Source organism: Malaclemys terrapin, chromosome 1 (assembly GCF_027887155.1).
Source record: "Malaclemys terrapin pileata isolate rMalTer1 chromosome 1, rMalTer1.hap1, whole genome shotgun sequence".
Classification (NCBI taxonomy): domain Eukaryota; kingdom Metazoa; phylum Chordata; order Testudines; family Emydidae; genus Malaclemys; species Malaclemys terrapin.
The window spans coordinates 244,709,081-244,730,564 of NC_071505.1; positions in this window are offsets into that span (position 1 = coordinate 244,709,081).

Consider the following 21,484-nt stretch of genomic DNA (forward strand, 5'->3'; position numbering starts at 1 on the left):
AAATGCTGATATTTGATAAACTGAAAAAAAAAAAAAAATGTTACTCCAACTGAACTCATGTTTTGCGCAGCTATTTTTTTCCAGCTGACGGATAGAAGTGTTAGTTTCGTAGTAGGACTGGTTGAATATTGAATATTAGTTGAGTTTTCAACTAATTTTTTGTGTGTATGCAAAAACACGTTCATTTTCCAGGGAAAATGTTGACTTTTCAACTAAAAAACTAACATCTGAACATAAAATAAAATCATTAGGAAATGATGTCATGGTGCCTCCTGGAAGTTACAGTTTGGGTGCCTCATGCACTCATTCTCCCCTATGGGCTATGTTCCCCAACCATACTACATCACCCATGGTGCATCATGGCCAGATATCTGACATGTGCACTGTAGTGATTCAGTAATTGGGGAGAATGTGTTGTATCTGGGAGAAGTAGCTAGGCACAAATGGCACCATGTGGCACTCAAACTACAACTCCCATGATGCCTCATGGTATCATTTCCATATAGAAATTTTTGATTTTCAGCCAAAAGTTTTCTGGTTTTGATTTTTTTTTTTTAAAGGTCTAACTTTTCAACAGGAAATTTTTTTTTCCCCAACCAGATCTAGTTAACACGCAGACTGTTTTTTCCCAGGCAAACAATATTTATATGCCAAAATAGATGAAAATCTGATGTATAATTTCACAGCATAAACAATGTGCACTGAGCTACAGCCTGTAATATTTAGAATCATATATTGCTTTAGCTTAAGTGCTGATTTTACATCGGAAAAGTGAAACTACCAGAATATATATAGCTACGGAAGTTGAATGTGTTCTCTTTGTTGATGTTCAGCATATAAGATACATTTGCCTGACTAGTATAATATTTATGGCATAGACACAGTTACAACTTAGTCAACCTTCTTATCCACCCTCAACACAAGTGACTGTAGTGATACACATCAGCCCAAATGTTCACTAATCTGTATACCTGACTAGATAAAGTAGTGATGTGAAATATCTGAAAATCAGAGATTTGTATCCATACAAACCTATACTCACACATACATCATGTAACATGCACTTTTTAACAATTTGGTCATTTCAACCCAGACCACCGATAATGAGACGGCAGAAACCAGTAACTCTTTTTGGCACTTCCAGCAAATTGACACAAAAATTTAGTAAACTCAGATAGAAATAAGGAGAAGTAACCATGCTTTCATGCAAGACACTGTCCCCAAATTTTAATACTGTATATTAAATTAAACAAAATCTGTACATAACAAGCAAATATTTATTGTTATAATCCTCAGTTTCCTATTCCCCCATGCCTTATTGAATTATATTTGATTTAGATTGCCCTCTAGGGAGGGACTTGTCATATTTTTTCTCTATAAAGCAACTTGCAAATCTATAGCACTGGGTAAACAAAACAAATACAATTAGTATAATTCTAAAAGGCAGTGTGACTTAAGTATTCTTCTGTTGTCATTATTTTATGTAACTATGTCTACCCCTCAGCTATTGTTTTTCTTGCATACTGGGATCTGACTGGGGAGGGATCAGTAATCAGCAAGCAATTTCTGCAAGGTAATTAATGGATTACACAGACCTAAAAGGACAGGTAGATCCAAGTTTGGGCATCTTGTTCGTATGAAACATCTTTCTAAAAACTATGAAATTAGGATCCTAGAAAATCTAATGGATCCTGGAATGGGGGTGGGAGGGAAATCAAGCTCTGAATGAGAGTGAAGGGTAAAGAAGTGCTTTTGTTGTTGTTGTTTTAAAGACTGTCATTGGGTACAATTTTTATATAGTACAGGCTGTTTCAGGGGATGTCATTTGCAAATATCACCAGGCAAAGATACTGTCCTAGCTTTCTCTAAATCCTTAGTGGAAAGTGATTGTAGTATTTCACTGTTGTCATCAAGTAAAGTATATTACCATGTCAGAAGTACTTCCAAAGTATAGCTGAGGATGAAGCATCAGGAGATGGGACAGGATACAGGGAGAAGCAGCACCCTCCTGATAACTTATACCACTGTCCAGGTTAGGAAAGAAAAGAAGTCATGGGACATGGAGACCAAGGTACTTCACTGCTATTCAGTGAATATCCCTTTCCTTTGCAAATGTTACCTTCAGTGCATTGTATTGGTGCTACTTCCTTGAGTCTGAATCAGAGCTGCACTGAATGGCAGCTTTAACAAAGGGTATTTCCAGCAATCGATTTATCGGGGATCGATATGTCGCATCTCAAGACGCGATATATTGATCCTCGTATGCGCTCCCCTGTCGACTCCGGAACTCCACCGGAGCAAGCGGCGGTAGCGGAGTCGACGGGGGAGCCGCGGCCGTCAATCCCGCGCCGTGAAGACCCAAGGTAAATCGATCTAAGATACTTCGACTTCAGCTACGCTATTCACGTAGCTGAAGTTGCGTATCTCAGATTGATCCTCCCCCACCCCAGTGTAGACCAGCCCAAAGTGTATTGGAGGTGGTGATTCAATCAGAGAGACACAGACAGTACATTCTATCCCAGTAGCACGTAAAGCAAATTAGAAAATATAACTAAATGAAGGACATTTACTAAAAATATTTGCTTTATAAACCAGAATTTTCTGTTCCACATTAACTAAACAGTTATTGGTGCCTCATCTCCTGATGGATTTTGACTACAAATGGGTCCAAACCAAAATCCTACATATAAAAATCAGTCACCCTTGGAGTGTGCAGAACTGGAGCTGGGCAAATAAGGGAACAAATTATTAATTGGATATTTTATTAGGAAGATGTTGTGAAATTGCTCAACTCAATTATTCAGTGAATGTTTTCTGTGAATTGACCATCTAGGTAAGCTGGGTGAAAAGTGAGGGAAAAATCTGTCAAATCATTTACTTGAAAAATATCACAAAATAGGTTACATAAATCATTCATCAAATATTATTCAACTAGTTCTATTCAACATCAAAACTCAAAGATCTAAAAACAAATTTTGTAAATGACCTGTTTTTATAATGGGCCAGTTTCCATTCTTTCAGCAGATTGTGAGAACTGGCCCCACAGTAAATTTTGTAATGAGAAATGCCTAGTCTTTGATAGTCCTGATGCAGCTTGCCTGTATTTCTCAAGGGCTTTTTTCATCATTAATATGCTCAAACTTTGTAACCCATGTAACATGCTAGATGCATGTTAAATGGGTTAGAAATAAATTCTCTCTCTATTTTTGGTAGCAGGCATCCCCTGCAGTAGCTTAGATGCTAGCCCAAAGGCAACATTCTGTTCCTCTCATGCTGGAGAGGTTTTTTTTTTTTTTGGCTCTCTGTGCCATAATGTATTGTATTGCATATGAGTTTATTACATCTGTGCAGGGACAAGTCATTCATCTCAACCTGACATTTCTCTCTTTTCCAGAGTGACCCAGCAATAGAGAAATATGCTTGCTCAGTTATAAATTGGAGTATAATAGGTCCTGGCAAACAGAGATGAATTTAATTTGTACAGTACATAACTTGCAGTCCCCTACTTTCTTTAAATTTCCACGGATAGTGCCCCACTAATGTAAGCCAGAAAGCTATTTCCCTAAAATTATTGTACCAATAAACTGTACAAATGGGGTCCTGTGAGGTAACTTAAGAGATATTTTATGGCATCAAGAGTAAAAATAGCAGTACTTTCTTCAGAAAAATTATAGCTGCCAGTTCCAGATTTTCTGTGGTAATTAACCTAGATGCACTCAAGTGATGAGTACTCTCCCTAATGACTCTATTGGTTCAAAAAGGGAACATTTTCCTGTGATCTCCTCTGACAGTATCATCAGGATGTTGTCAGTGCAAACAATACCCTTATCTAGCTTCTTTTCAAGTCACCTGATTAACTGGAGAAAATAGAAACAGAAAGAAAAGAGCATGTCCTTGCACAGAGGCTGTAAATGTCACTGAAAGGCCAAGGGACCAGTTCCACCTTTACTTGGTTCGTTAGCTCCGCTTCTCCTGCTGAAGTGGTGGCTTACCGGGGTGCTTTATTTCCCAATCATACTGGCAGAAGGTGGATCTTTACTGTTACAAACCCCATTTATGTATCCTTCTCACAATGGCGCCTTTATAACTGAAACAGTGGGTACAAGGTCTGAAAAACAGAACTTTTCTTCCCATTTAGAACCCTATAGGCTCATTATTGAATAGCACAGTAGTAACATAATGCATTTTCATTTACTTCACCGTAAATATATGTAAATTAACGGGTGGGTTTTTTTTTTATTAAAAATAACACTGATGTTTTTTTGTTATTCAAAAAAGAAATTGTATTAGTGGAAAGCAGCACTAATGACATTTCACATTTAAATTTGCCTCTCACTGGAAAAAGGCATACCTCACCCTGTGCTCAGAAATGAAAGAAAAATAAAAGCAGCTCCTCTAATTGATGCTGTCATCCATAAGTTTCGACCTTGTGTATATTTCAGTTGTTTTAAGTTATGATTGGCTGATCTGATGCATGATTTCCTACAAGTTAAAGCAACAAATTGCTGTTCTCCTTACACGGAGAACTAGATCTGAAATTAAATGGCAAGAGGGCTGCACGCTGCCATGTGTGGGCTTGTGCGAGGGAAGAGAGAGAACCTCATTAGTAAATAGAGATAATTTATTTCTAATACGTCTTCCTTGTAATATAAAACCAAGCACATTGTAAGTCATTTTTAACGTACATATGTTTTAAGTGGCTGGGATTTGTGTTTTATTTTTAATCAAATATTAATATTTAAACCGTATATTTAGGTTCTGTACTCTCATCCTGTGACACATCTACTGCATCTACATGCATGGAAGGATTGGGTATTTGATATCCTGATCAATTAAATATCTATAAGGTAAATCTATTCCCCTATTTGTGCTGACTCTTTACTCCTAGAAGTCCCCATCTTTGATGTATTGTCTGGATCATTTGGTGTAAACTCTGTATGGGTACAGGTTGAAGGCATTAAGTCATACATCTTAATATGAATTCAGTGTAATTCTAGGCTTAACCAAGAATATATACTTCCTGCTCTCTCGATTTTCTATCTGATGCCCTTCGATCGAGGCTCATATCTGGACTTGGTGACCACCCACAGAAAAGGTGAAGTAGAATTTTAATAAAAATTGACTACTTCTGTCATCACCTTATCATTCTTACTGAAGGAAAGCTGAATTGAAAAGATAAGTTTTACACTTAATTCTAAACCTGTTCAAGTCAGACCTTTGCGGATAGTGATCTACATAGTCTAGTTCAAACTCCCATAAATGCTCCATCTCCTGTGTTTTGACTCTTGGTGGTCAACAGTTTTGTAGCTCTACTAGAGTGTATCTATCATGGGAGGTCACAGTTGTGGAGAAAGAAGTGATCTCTGAGGGAGATAGAATCAATCTCATGGCATACTTTAAAGATCAGGTGGGAGACCTTGAACTGGAGCCTGTATTCAATAGGGAGCCAATTCAGAGTGAGTGAGGAGCACTAGGGACGGGTGATGTGTTCACAGTGGCCTGTATTGTTAAGCAGATGGACTGCTGCTTCACGAATCAGGCACAGCGCTTTCCAAGGCTTGTGGCTTCATTCCTAGATACACTGAGCTGCAATAATCAAACCTGGAGGACATGAATTTGTGACTCATCATGCCCAAGTCTGATTTCATGGGATGGGGCACAATCTTCTGGCCAATTACGGATGGAAATGGGGATTTTTTTACTGCCACGTCTATTTAGGTGTCTAGTAAAACTTAAGAGTCCAAAAGCTCCCCTAGATTGTAAACCAATTTAACAATCTGGAGACCGATATCCGCAAGAGTTATAGATGAAGCAAGTTCTTCCTACCAGCATTACCTTAGCCCTGTGTGGTTTCAGTTTTAGCTAGCTGTTCATCATCTCAGTTCGCATTCTGGCTTGGCACAGAGAAGGCTGGGCTATATTTCTGTTTGTTAGAGAAAGAGATGCAAAGTGGAGGGATTGCATTCCTGCTGCCAACACTTTAGCCTGTGTTGTTTCACCAACTTCTCCAAAATCTTCATACAGATTTTGAACAACATGGGGCAGAGTAATGAGCATTAGGGGGCTCTACAGGTGATTGCAGATGCACAGATTCCCATCACAGCCCTCTGGCCTGAGAAGAACAACCAAAGCCATCTCAGGACATTTCTGTTTAACCCTGCAGCCATTTGGAGGCAGCACTGGAGTACTTAGGCACTCACAGTGTCAGCTGCCACAGAGAAGCCCAGCAGAATGAGTATGGATCTACTTCCCTTGTCTATTGACAGAAGGAGGCCACATCCACCAGAGCAACAGTGATTTCTCTGTACCATACCCTGGCTTGAAGTCTGCCTGCGGGGATCCATGACACTGGCAACTGACAGGTGGTGCTGGAGACTGTTTATACCAGCTTCTCAGCTACATTACTGACACAAGATATTTTAGACACTGATAGGTAATTTGAGTAGAGCTCGGTAGCATGGAACATTGCTCCATAGACATGCAGAAGTATTGCATGTCTTACGTTGGGTGGTAGATTCCCCTCAGCAAAGGAACTTTTGACAACTGTTGTTACTAGGTATCTTCCAAGTGTTCTCTACTCTTTTACTATCTAGGTAGGGTAGAGAATCAGAATGGTGATTGCTGTCAGTGGTTCCATCACTACGGGTGTGTGTGGAAAAGCGAAATTCTGGAAGGAAGGGCAGTGTGTTTCTGATCCTGAGCTGGGCAGTTTGTCTGTGGTGGCCCAGGAAGCTATCCTGGATGTGGCAAGAATCTCTGTGAAATAAGGTGATAATTCCTTGCAACAAGAGACAGGGGCTCTGGGGCTAAATGGGCACAGTCTGGGTTTAACCAAGCGATTTCTGCTCTTTGGGACATGATTTTGCTGTTGCTTTGTGTGACGGGGGGACCCTGTTTGTCAAGCCGAGCCACCCCCATTGCCCAGTGTGGGGTTGATACAGCCCATCACCCAGTCATCAGGATTCCTGCTAGACCAGGTAATTGCAAAATGGTGGGCTCCTGACCCCTGGTGGGGCCGAGTAAACAAACAATCAGTAGGCCCTAAGCTTCCGGGCTGGGGCTGACAACAACAGTTGGAGTTCTGGCTCTTTGGGTAGGATGGAACAATCAGCCTGTAGCCCTCGGGCGGGGCTGGGCAAACAAATAGTCTATGGCCCACAAACTTCCTGGCTGGAGCAGGCAGTAGCAATTGGGGTTCTGGCCGTCTGAGTGAGACAGAACAACAATCAGTCTGTAGCCCCTGGATGGGGCAGGGCAAGCAAACAGTCTATGGTCCCTCAGCCTCTGGGCTGGGGCCGAGAGCAAACAGCAGCCACGCGTAGTGGCCCATGGGCTGTGGTAGGGGAACCCTTCCCCCCCTGCTCCACCAGGTTCTGACGCAGGGCCCTATGAAGCGGGGTCTTCCCCATTAAGGGTTTAGTCATCGGCTTCTACTACATCTCCTGGGTCACTTCCTACCACAAATTGCATCCCAGGCATCTCCTCACCTGGTGGCAGCCTGGTGTCCCCGTCAATCTCTGCAGTTGGCGAGTCATCCTCAGCATAGTCCAGGTCCATGGGCTCTGCTGCCTGGAACATCACAGGCACCTCTGCAGAAGCCTGTAGTACACATCGTTCCTCCTCCTCAGCCAGCCCCAACTGAGCTGGGTTGCCTCCTTTTATCTGGCTCTTGCACCTGGAGCATGCACAGCAGGGGAAAATGAGCGTGGCCTTCTCGACCCACAGTGATTGGTCTTTCCCTATTGGCCCAGTGCGGGGTTGGTACAGCCTGTCACACTTTGACAGAAGAAAGTGGATCTCTGCCTCAAACATAGAAGTGGCATTAGTTTGTAAAAATTTCTTGTATCAGACTGTGATTTCTGCCACCTACTCCTGAGCTGTCTTCCTCCCTGTTTCCCTCACAGGTGGTCTGAAAATCAAGTAATCTCAGTGCCGTAAGAAAGGTACTTCAGTGCCAAGATGTCTGTAGCAGTAGTGAGGGAACAGTGGTAGTGCTTTAAAATGTATCTACTCCTTGACTTCTTGGTTGGGAAGAGTTTTCTATATGTTTTGAAATTTGGTAGGGTCCAAGAGTTTTCAGAGCAGACTGTGGTGGTGATTTCTTCTTGCTTTGTTACAGGGTAAGTTCTTATTTCTGCCTGGAAGAGGAAATGGCCTGAGCAGGATGGGAAGCAAATAAGATCTTGAATGAGGACATAAATCCATGCTGGATACATCATGAACTTATCACTTATTTTATTGAACAATCAATTACCTTATAAGATGTCATTTTGAAAAAGGGGTGCAGTTCTGTTCCACATTTAAAAAATTGAGTGCATGATTATAAATAAAAATATATCACCTCTAAACCTTTTTTTTTCTGGTAAACAAACACAATTTAACAGATGCAACTGCACCTAATTTGTGCACACAGATGCTACAACTGCACCTGCAAAGTGCCAGTAAAAGGCAAAATTGGGCAGGTGTGGGGGTAAATAAGGGTTGTTAGTTATGCACATGCATTTCTTTGAAAATCAGGCCTCGAACATCTTCACACACAGTCAGAGTATGAGAGATATTTTTTCAGGATTACTCTCCTGTTCCTCTATTATATAATGACTCAGATTTAATCACTAATGAAAATACTACTGTGCAGAACAGGCCCTGATTAAACATCAAAGTCATCTGTACAGTGTCACTCATGTCTAATATAAAATGACCATCATTATTAATATATTTTGCTATACTCTTAAAATTATGGTTTGTAGAATGAATTTTTCACATATAAACTCACTTCCATGACACAAAGTAAAGATCTAAAAATGCTTTTGTGACTTAATGCTGGAATTTAATTACATTAATACCATTGCCTAAAGTGGCTCCACCGTACCTAAGTATGCAGATAAAGAAAAATTGTCAAACTAATTTACTACCGGTATGTCTTACTGATGTTCTAATATGAAAAAACCTATTAGGGTTGTAAACTCATTTCTCAGTAGAAATGCTGGTACTCTCAAATAGAACAAAGTCTGGAGTTTAATAAACATGGCATTTTTGAAATGGTACATGAGAAAAGGTCCTGGGGGTTTCAATCAGCATACAGAGTATGCAAGAAAATGTGAAGGACTAGGGAAAGACCCCGGAAACTGAAATTAAAAACCAGAGTGGGTCAAAGGTTGTTGAGCCTGGTAGTGTATGAAGGAACAAGACCAGCTTACTCCAGTGCACACCAGGTAGTTTATATGAGCTAAAACAGACTCTGAGATTTAGGTAAGATTATATAAACCACAGTAGATTATTGAACTCAGCAGAGTTGCACCCACATACAAAAGGGCTGAGCTGGAGAGTACTTGTTCAATTATTGTGCAATAGTCAGAGCTGATGACACACTCTAAATAGCTGAAATTTGAATACAAAATCTGATTTTTGACTAAAACAAGCAGGAAAATGAATTCGTTGTAACTGACTCCACTGCAGGGTGTCACTGCGAATTCCATGGAACACCGACCCCTAGGGGCCTGGCTGCGTGCTGGGGGTACTCCATGCTCAGAGGCAAATGACACAGGTGCTCCAAGCATGTAGCCCTTCGGGCTTCTGCTCTGGGTGGATTCCCATAAACACTCACAGAATCTGATGAACAACAACAGAGTGTGTTACCAGGGCTGCCAGAACTGAAGGTAGATTTACCCTAGACACGGCTTTACATAAGAAGATAAAAAGAGAGAAACTAGTGTCAGGGATACTTGCTGCGGGAGGCAAACACACTGGCCTGCAGACAGCAGCGGCTCCAGGCACCAGCGCTCCAAGCACGTGCCTGGGGCGGCGAGCCACGGAGTCTTCGGCGGCACACCTGCGGGAGGTTCGCTGGTCCTGCGGATTCGGCGGCAATTCGGCGGCGGGCACACCAAAGCCGCGGGACCAGTGGACCTCCCACAGGCATGCTGCTGAAAGCCGCCTGCCTGCCGTGCCAGCGTTCATTGTCTTGTTTGAACTACATGGGCACCTATTTACATGCTGTACCCAAGTATTCGCCTATCATGGCTATCACTACTCCACCCCCGCTTGCTAGCAACAGGCTTCTCAGTTCCCAACTTACCTGGCCTCCTATCTACAGCCAGTAACCAGGTGGCCTGCTATTCAACCTTTCCTGTGCAGATGGCTCCCTGCTGTCTCCAGCCTGCTGCTCCATCTCCCACCTGAGCCTGGTCACCTCTGACCTCTACCATAGGTTATATTTACCTTTCCTATGATGCAGGGATTATGGAGCTCTCTACTGGCTCAATGTTGGGTAGTAACATAGATGGTGGTTGAAATTCTATATCAGTAGGTGGGTGTATATGGGTTTAACTTACAGGTGGAGGGGACAAGAGAACAGGGTTGTATCAAGCAAGCAATCTACATGAGTACATAAGAAGATGTAAATAAACAAGACCCTCCTCATTTGTTTTTTCTTCTACAATCCCCTTTCACCTCCAGTGGAATATACATCATATTCATTTAGATTCACAGCAAGTTTACATACCCTTTTACCAATGCCACCATTTTATCTCATCTCTGGTTTTTATGTTATTGGGCCTAATCCATTACTGGTGTAGTTTCACAGAAGTCAGCTGAGTTATAGCAGGGGTGAATTTGGCCTGTTGCTTCTGCAACTGTGTGGAAGATGTTGGCTTTTCACTGTGTGCACACAAAGATGAACATATTCATTGTTTCATCAATATTTTGCAGCTACCATATTTGACAAAAAGCACAAGATGGTTTTGGTTTTGTTTCTTTTCCCCAGTGGAAACTGTTTTTGCAAAGCAAAAATGGAAAATATAGCTGAAAATGTCTACAAATTTCCCCAAATTAATGAAAGTTTGCAAATGTGATGAAAGCTGAAATTGGATACCTCAAAAGTATTTGTGTAATTTGCACAATTTCCACTGTCAGTGGAATGTCAGTAACATATATAATGGGATATAATGAAAAGGACAGGTCACTAATATAGAGCAACCTGGATCACTTGGTAAACTGGGCACGAGCAAACAATATGCATTTTACTATGGCTACATGTAAATGTATGTATCTAGGAACCAAAGATGTAGGGCCAAACTTACAGGATGAGGGACTCCATTCTGGGGAGCAGTGACTCTGAAAAAGATTTGGGGGTCGTGGTAGATAATCAGCTGAACATGAGCTCCCAGTGTGACGCTGTGGCCAAAAGGGCTAATGCAATCCTTGGATATATTTAAATAGGAGAATCTCAAGTAAGACTAGAGAGGTATGTATCGTATTTATATTGTATGTGGCACTGGTGCAACTAGTTCTTGAATACTGTGTCCAGTTCTGTGGTCTACAATTCAAGAAGGATATTGATAAATTGGAGAGGGTTCAGAGAAGAGCCACAGGAATGATTAAAGGATTATAAAATGTGCCTTCTAATGATAGACTGAAAGAGCTCTATCTATTTAGCTTGTCAAATAGAAGGTTAAGGGGTGACTTGATCACAATCTATAAGTACCTATATGGACAACAAAAATTTCATAATGGGCTCTTCAATCAAGCAGAGAAAGATATAACATGATCAAATGGATGGAAGTTGAAGCTAGACAAATTCAGACTGGAAATAAGGCATAATTTTTGACAGTGAGGGTAATTAATCCCTGGAACAATTTACTAAGGGTCCTGGTCAAGTCTCCATCACTGACAACTTTTAAATGAAGATTGGATGTTTTTCTAAAATATATGCTTTAGGAATTATTTTGGAGAAATTCTATGTCCTGTGTTATACAGGATGTTAGACTCTATGATCACAGTCGTCCCCAGGCCATGGAGTCTATGAATCATTGCAAAATGTTCACCAGGCTCAAGAGTTTTATGGTGCTCTAATAAACCCCATACCCCTTACTTCTTGGTACATTCCTCATATGCAGGGACCATATCAGCAACCCTTCTTTATGTTAGTGAGCATTTATGCCAGCACCCTGCAAGATCATGCCCTGAAAAGTCACATTTAGTTTTGAAAACCTACCATGGAGATGCACATACAGAAATAGAGTAGACAGCGAGAGGGTCTGAGATTTAATCAATTCAGTCATCAGAAGTTAGCTGGAACTCCATGATCTAGCAGTATGCTATTTTTAAGCATCCATAATCTGAAAGTACTGTACGGAAACTGCAATTGCTTAAAACAGTCACTGATAGCCAATAATTAGGCACAAAATGTGTTAATTTGTTTGAGAATTAAAAAAGACATAAAAGTAAATGTAGAATGCCAAGCTGTTAGTCATCAGTATCGAAAAGGAGAAAGTTAGCAATAACATTGAAAGGACATGCTGTTTTCATTCTGGTTCAAGTAACATGTGTGTCACATGCTACAAGCTAGAGTACCAATGATCAGCCCAATATTAATTCTGTTCACCTGCATGGTTTGATCACATAGCATTACAGGGCGAATGACTACCCCTACCACTCCATGCTGGCAAACAGCAAGGAAAACCACAACTTCACATACAGTGACCTGTGAGAACCAGGACTGTTGTATGCGTAGCCACAACGGACTACATTTGTTATTCAAATGGACGTCAATGTTTATTTCCTTTATCATTTTAAATTTTCGCCCAGTTAAGTTATGTGTAAAGTTTTTATAACATTGCCTGTGAAGGGGTTTGCACACTGATTTTCTGCACTGTGTTTTTTCCACTCAGTAAAGTTATATTTTTGTAGCATGAAATCTTATTTATTAGCTCACAACCAATATTGTAGAATGCATAGTGGTAGTCAAAGCACATAGCTCTTATAAATGCACAGCAAACTCCACATAAGTTATAGCTTTAGGAAAACCCCCAGTCGTATTTATAAATGTACAGCAAGCATGGCACCGTTCTTAGAAGCCCCCAAAGCTCTAGGGCCAGAGAACACTTCAGCATAGAACAGCATACGGCTCACCATTAAAGTGCTCTTTCAAAGCCTCTTCAAGCGCATATCCATGCTAGGCTCTTAGAATAGCACTTGTGTCTGGCTGTTCAAAATCAGCAGACAGCTGCTCCACCTCTGCCCTCCACCCTGGCGGAAGCTTTTTCCCCTTTGCCTCACAGATATTATACAGGACACAACAGGCGGCTATAACCATTGGGATATTTCCCACACTGAAATCCAATCTAGTGAGTAAATGTTGCCAACGTCCCTTCGGTCTACCAAAAAGACATTCAGCAGACATTCTGCCCCTGCGGAGCTCTAGCTGAACCTTTCCTTGGTGCTATCAAGCTGGCCAGTGTATGGCTTCATGAGGGTAGGCGGGGTCCCCCAGAATCACTATTGGCATTTCAATAACGCCAGAGGTAATCTCCCGGTGGGGAAAGAATGTCCCTGTCTGCAGTTGTCTGAACAGTCCTGTGTTCTTAAAAATGCAAGTGTCATGCACTGTCCCTGACCAGCCAATACTCATGATGGTGAAGCGTCCTTGGTGATCCACTGATGCTTGCATAACCATAGAAAAGTAGCCCTTTCTGGCCCCACATACTTTTATGACAATGTCACCCTCAGCCCTCGTGGATTTTCCCACTCCAAAATGATATCCCACTAACCAGTAGCAATCTGGCATTGCAAGCTTCCACAGTGCAATTACCATTCACCTCTCCACTGTCAATGCAACTCTCATTCTGGTGTTCCTGTGCTGGAGGGCAGGGGTGAGCTTGGCACACAAATCCAGGAATCTGACATTTCATGTCCAAAAGTTCTGCAGCCACTGCTCATTGTCCCAAGCCTGTATTACAATTTGATCTCACCAGTCGGTGCTCATTTCTTGGACCAGAAGTGGCACTCCACCATCTGCAGTTACTCTGTGAATGCCACCAACAACCTTTAATTGGGGTGGGTTGGGTTTTTTTGCAATATCCCTCAGAAGCCCTCTAGGGGGCATAGGGAGCAGCAACTATGGAGTTCTCCAAGGACTGCAAAGGATGGAGAATGTGGGATGTTTGCCCCTGTAAGTCAATCAGGGTCTGCAGCATTTGAGTTTGCTGCCTGCTGTCCTGGGGCATTTCCCACTCCTTGTCCTGCTAGGACCCCTGGGACTTTTTTTCTGTCTTCTCTGTCTTTTTCCATACTGTCGGTAATATTGGCCTTTTAATAAGGAATGCTTATTGATGCTTCAGCTTTGGAGCTCCTCAGCACAATATCACTCTCCAGTCCCAGCCACGGTGAATATGGCCTGCCAGGGATGAAGGGGGGGAGGATTTTCTGTTCCATGAAGCTATAAATTTTAATTCCCTGTTCCATGGGTACAATTATAGGACACTGAGCACCGGCACTATTTTCCACAGGTGGTAGTGATTTTAGTTGATCTCATTCCTGAGGGCCACAAAGGCACAGAGAGCACAGCTGTTCCTGGTGTCCTGAAGCCGCCCATGCTGCTAGCTTGTTTCAATGTTGCCAGCTGAACTCATTGCATAATGGCGTGGGAAAGTGTCCTACCGCGGAGGAAGAAATAAGGCAGCCACCTCTAGAAACCTTTAGGAGAGGATTGCAGAGCATCCCCATGAAAGTTTCATAGAGATCTCTCAAGAGGGACATCCCTGTGCACATAAACAAAATGCTCCACATGCCCCCGCACTTAGCCCAAAAGGGGAATAAAAGCAGTTGCCAACTCTACCTCTGTTTGTTGTACCACCAGAGCCGGTGCTAGGCATAAGCAGACTAAGCAACTGCCCCCTATTCACTTTTCAATCTAAGAACTTGCCTGTTTTAGCATTGGGAAGGTGGCCAGAAATATTCCTGCTTAAGGTCCCCAATTGACTAGCACCGGCACTGGGTACCGCAACCCCGCAACCTCTTCTTGTATAAGTAAAACAGTGAAAATATGTTTGTCTTGTTAACTTGGGGGTGGGCTGGGCACCATCTTTAAATGTAAACAATGTACAGCAAGATGCAGGCACATGCTTACCTGAGTTCTCTTCCACTTCATCAGGCTCCTCCACGCTTGCCTGGTGGAACTGGCTAGACTCTGGTGGAATCTCAAATGGGTCCTGGCTCACAGCATGGCCGGAGTCCTCTGCCGTGTCTCTCCTCTCCTCTTCCCCTTTCTCCTCCTCCTCACTGTTCACAGCAGGGATTTTTATTTCTGGCTCCTCTGAGGTATCCAGAGTAGTCTGCAGGGTCCGGGTGGTGGTCATCACCAAGTATGACATGCAGTTCCTCGTAGAAGTGGCAGGTCTGTGGCACAGCACCCTGGCTTTGTGGTATCCCTGTTAAAGTTTCTTTGCTTTCATGAGGCACTGCTGCTGCTGCTTCCTGTTGTAACCCTTTGCCTGCATGCCCCGTGCAATCTGCTCATAGATGTCCAGACATCTACGGCTGGTCCATAGCTGTAAGCGCACAGCCCCTTCTCTCCACGTGCCCAGGAGATCTAATATTTCCTGTCTACTCCAGGCTGGAGCACATCTAGTACCTGTCTGTGTGTGTGGAGCTACCATGGTCCTTTGGGCAGCTGCACACGACAAAGGTGAGCTGCTAGTTGTGCTCACCAAGGTGGGCAATCAGGAAAAGGCATTTCAAAAATATGTGAGGGATTTTAAAAGGGAAGGTGTGGGGGCTTCTGGTATCTTTGATCACTGGACACTGGAATTTAAAACTGTGACCAAAGCAGTCACTGTTGCGGTGAATGGGGAACTGTGGGACAAATGGACTGTTAGGGTCAACACAGGTCACGCAGTGACTACATTCACACGGTGTCAACCTCAGTAGGTCGACCATGGCTCATTGCCATTTGGGAGGTGGTTTTGCTGCATTGCTGTGATGGGGTGCTTACATGGGCCAGAGACAAATCTTCAATCCCCATTGACTTCAGAGGGAGCAGAGACTGTTAAGAACTTCTCAGGGTCATTGTGAATGATCCATCACTTTCTCTAAACTAAGAACAGGTAATAACACATGAATATTTCATCACATTGCCTATAATGTACAATGCCGCTTCCTAAATAGTTCTTCAGTCTTCCAAAGCAGCAAATCCACAAGTGGGGCAATTTGCCCCGGGCCCCGCAGGGGCCCGCGAGCCCTGGCCGAGAATCCCTTCCCTGGCTACTCACCCGGTGGCGATCCGGGTCTTCGGCAGCACTTCAGCTGCAGGGGGCCCTTCAGTGCTGCCGAAGACGCGGAGCGACTGAAGGACCCACTGCCTCCGCAGACTTGGAGTGCCGCCCGGTGAGTACAAGCGCCGCAGCGGGTGGCACCTTTTTTTATGTCCACTCCCCCGCTTTTTCCCAGGCCCCCTGAATCCTCTGGGTGGCCCTGAGCAAATGTACTCTTTCCTACTAGACTCTAAACTAAGTGGGCAGTGTCCATGTTTATTTTCTGCTGTTTTACAGAGGAGAAATAATCACAATGGGCCAGATTCTTCCACCCACACCATTGCTGTATTTTAATGTATGCCATGATTTCAATAGTACTACTCATGGTGTAAGGTATCATTCCCCAGGAATAAAGGAGGCAAAAATAGGTTCTTAATGTTTAGTGGTGAATACATTTTGTCATGTAGGCATATTACAGCATTTCACTGAGTAACATCGCAGAAAACCCTATGAGTTAAGTAGCCTTATCTTCCATTGAAGAGAAGTGATGAACTCCCTTATATTCTACTGACTTCAAAAACATATCAGGATGTGCTCAACACTCCACAGAATAAAGGCCATAGAATGCTGAGATTAAAAAAATTAAAGTGATAGACTCCCATCTTCACCAGGCAACACAATTAGGCCTTCATGCTTCAGCTTTCCCACCTAAAAGGTGACAGCCGAATGGGACACCGTATTTTCATGCTGCAGGAATGTCCTTCAACTTCATTTAGTTTACCAGAGAGAGAGAGAAATCAGAGCCTCATAAAAATGTGCAACCCCTATGCAGCCACTGCACTCCCTGATATAGACAAATGATAGCAGCAGGAAACCTGGCATGAATCCAGGGCAGTGTAAGAGCATGTCCCCATTCCTGCAAAACTGATCTGCCCAGCCAGACCTTTACATCCTGCAGGATCCCATTGACTACAGGAGTGGGGCCTAAACTTGGGAAGGTGGTTGGGTGTGTAGTTTGCAGTGGTGGTGGTAATGGAGATTATTTCATCATGTTGCAGATGAGTTTCATTAAGTTACCAGAAACTTTTTAATGGAGAATTCATCATGCCAACAGTGTTGGCAATTCCGTTTGCTGTTTGCAATAAATAAATAGATAAATAAATAAATGACAACCATTCAGAAAAATTTTCACTATTCGGCTTATCTCATATGCCAAGATATACAGACCTCCCATCAGATAAATAGTCTTAAGGGGAGAGAGAGAAAGAGAAAGTACTGTATAAGAAATAACAGTAATAAAAGGTTAATAAGAATATTTATTACTAAAAATATTGATAAAATACAAGTATTGGAGCACCAGTGGGAGAGTAATGATTAAATTATCTGATTCAGGGAAGATATTTTATTGTGTAATAAATACTAGCATTAAAGTCTGACATAGTAATAATATCCCAGTAACTGCTTATAAGCACTTTGCCTTCACTGTTTATTTGTCTGCACCTGGATATTGCTGCCTGGCAATAATTGGATTGTAATCACTCAAGCAAGCTTTAAATTTACCAAGTGTGAGCAAAACACACCATGTCTATTTATTCAAGAAAAAGCTGATCTCATTCAGAGAATGATGCTGGTTAGCTAGTGTGACTGAGGAAAAAATATCACCACAGCAAAGGAAAATCATGAAAGTTGTGCCTGATCTTTTATTGCTCACACTGTATTTGTCTTAATTATGACCTAAACTCCTTGGGGCAGAGACATGGCCCTCTTCTGGGTTTGTAAAGCACAATGGTTAAATGCAGTGTGGGTTCTCACAACGTTCCTTACCCTATACAAGTCTTTTAGAAAAATACTTATCTTTTGGTCAGTTTGGTAATCAGAAGTGCCGGTCGCCTGATATTTTTATGCATTTTCAGTCAGCTAATGAATGGATCCTATCTCCTCAGAGGACGTGTTTTCCTGATACCAGTTTTGGAGGAGGTAGGAGCTGGGATCAAGGTTTTGGACATGACTCATTAGCACCCCTAGTGTTTGCAAAGGCCTTCTCTGAAGCAAAAGCTACGCTTATACTAAAATAATAATATTGTATAAATGCAAAATTTAGAAAAATGTTTGCACTCTCAAAGAGGGAAAGACCCTTCTGCAAAGGCGATCTCTACAGCTATGTCTATAAATATACTTCTTAATTTATTTATTAACCAGGCAGGCATTATTCAGCCTGTTAAAAATGTGTCCTATGGACTTTACAATGATAGATGCTGGAGAAATGCATAATTAAAAATAAAAAAGGCTTTTAAAGCCTGTTTACTTCGGTGACTACTGTGAAACAAATGTTTCTTTCTCCTTGCATCGCCCACCCACAGAACAGGAACAGAACAAAGATGGCTCTGTCAGGCCTCTCTCCACTAGAGAACGCCTTGAGAGGCCAGAATGTATTAGAGCCCTGCCGAGCCCATTCAACTTCACATAACACTCATACACACCGTACAACTAATTACATGTCAGATTAGCGATTTCATTACCACACTACCACTAATTAAAAACTGCACTGATATTTCTCAAGTAGTTTTAGGTGTTTACTTAGTTTTGAAGGTCTTTTTTTTAAACTCGTAAAAATATATTAAATTACTAATATCTAAGGAAAAAGAAACATGCTAATGAAGGGAAATCAACCTGCTTAACATTTATCCATATTCATGATGACATTGGTATCCTTTTCTCCCACAAACTAACTTCTTCAGCATGAACTCCCAGTGCAAAGTCATAACTGCATCTTAATCTGAAAATTGATGGATACATGTCAGTTTTCCATTCTTAAGATTATCACAAGTTTAAGTTACCCAAGTATGTAAATAACAAAAGTTACATCATTTTAATCTCCATTCATCATCTTAATTGCCTCAATCTCCACTAGAACAAAGTAACACTATAGTTTTATGGTATTTGATTAATGAGGGCAGGAAAATGGAAGTTTTTGCAATAAAACTAAAAAAAAAAAAAGCCCCAGACTTTTATAGTTTTTTCCCTTATGATTTTAATTTAATGGCTCGTGTTTTCATTACTGCAGAGGCTGTACACTTTAGCTTGCAATTATGTCCCATCTGTGAAGCACTGTGTTATTACAGTTTATTCTAGTAGCTTTTCAATCACTTTTGAGTTGTGCTTTACAAGTATTCTTGCAGCAGGTGGGCTTACTGGCATGGGACCAGAAATACACAAAGCGCAAAGCTGGAGTTTAATGGCAGCCATATGCATGTGGCACAGAGCGCCAGCCTTCCCCCATATGCTGCTAAGCAGCCCCTTCAGCCTGCCAGTCACTCTTCTTACTGACTACAGTCTCTAAGTAGTTTTCTGCCAGGGAAAAATATACCAAGGCAGCAAATTTCTCCAGTGCACCATCCTTATTACTGAGACAACCCTGTCATTAGCAAAAGCACAATGAACCTGATCTGGAGATGCATACCAATTAGGTTGCATGGAGCACTTTTCCTTCTTATCTCTATGGAAACTCGGCCTCCCTGGCTGCAGTGGACAATCAGTAATGTTTCATCCACCCATATGTCACCTAGTTAACACTGTACACTTTTATGTGAACCAAAAATCTGCTATAACCCTCTCAACAACGCAAAGTAAAGAAATTAACGAAAGGAAATGAGTGAAGTCCCAGCACATTTGTGAAAGAGTGCCTTTGCAATGTTTGATCTTGCACAGTCATATCTCCTAGCTGTGGATAAAGCAGGAGGTATTGGGCTAGTAACTATAATAATGCAAAATGTACATTTAATTTTTCAGAACTAAATCTGGCAGAATTTGTGTAAATAATTTATACTATTATAACATATGCATTTCTTAAAAATAGTATAAAATATTATGTCACTTAGTACATACTCTGTAGGGGATAATGCCCTATGAAACTTTTTCTGACCCATTATCCGACTATATGTTTTTCTCCAGTACACTTAAACTATATAAAAAAAAAAATAAACTCACATCCTGAGATTCACAAACATTTGTGTTCATGCAGCATTATCTTACTAGACTGGAAGGACTTTGGAAAATAAAACAAATAAACCAGATTTTTTTCTATTTTTGGTTTTTATATTGTTTAAAGCTATGCTTTCCTTTTTTCCCACCTCTCTTTGGAAAAAACAACAACAACAAAAGGATTGGGACAAGATTGCCATGGTATTGATTTTTGCCAGTATAGATTTTGTCTGCAGTTTAATTTAAGAAAAGGGGTATCACTACACATGTCATAGTTTGATCACGAATGGTATGCAGTAGCACTTCATGCCATGTATACCATATAAATAAATAAAATTAAAGCTTTTCAGGAGAAAAGACACTTTTTACCCCATTATACTCTGTGTTAAAATCAGATTCATACTGCTTGATACACTAGATAGCTCTTCAATGCTCCAGCTCATACTGCAATATTCTTTCTGTATGTTATGATTTTATATAATGAATAACAGAAGATAAATATTTGAAAACAGCTGTACTCTACTTCCTTTTGGGCAGCAATATGTTTTTCTGAGAAAGAATGTGGTCTTTAAATTGTTGCTTAATTTATAATTAGCAAAGAAACATCTAATAGGCTTACCACAGGTTAATAGATAAACAGAAGTAGGTTAAGAAGTTAGAACAGAGGAAACAGGGGTGTCCAAGTCTAAAATCATGTAGGGTTGTTTTACTTTTACTGTAGTAGAGTCTTTGAGGAGATTCCAGAGAAAATACAATTAATGCTCTTTATATTGGAAATGGCACATCAGAATGGAGCAAACTAAGATTCCAACTGAACTAATATTTAAAGAAACAATGTATAATTAAAACAATACTGAAACAATGAATGATGTGAAATAATGTCAAGCAGCTAAGTGACAGTGACTCAGGAAGATGAACAAAAAAGGAATACTGACTTCATCACAAAATTGACTAGACTTGTGTCAGTGCTGGTGATATTCCCTTGATACTGTCACTTATAGAACATTTATTTTTTATTATAAAAGCAATTCTAGATATGTGTAAAATTCAAAGACTTCTAGTGGGAGCAATTTAAAACTGAATAATGCTGTCCTGTGGGAATTGCACCACTCTTTGGGTTTTGTTTTTAAGTTTAACTCATCATAGGAAAAACTTCTTCAGAAACGGTAATTCTTATTAGCTGCGACCCTTTGGAACAATGGGGGAGGGGAGAGTGGAGAACAATCATGGAGCTTTTCATTCAGAGGTTAGGCCTGTGATACACCTTCCTGAAAACACAGAGGAATAGAAATCAAATGAAGTGAGGCCAGCAGAATTTTGGCCAAGCTAATCAGATTTACTACAATCCTGCAACCCAGTTACATTCAGGTCACTACAATTAAAGACTTGGATCATTATTAAGAGTTTTTCCCTATCACTACAACAGTGTATTTCATTTTGCTATAAAAGTTGCTCAAAAAAGGATTTGAAGTGCT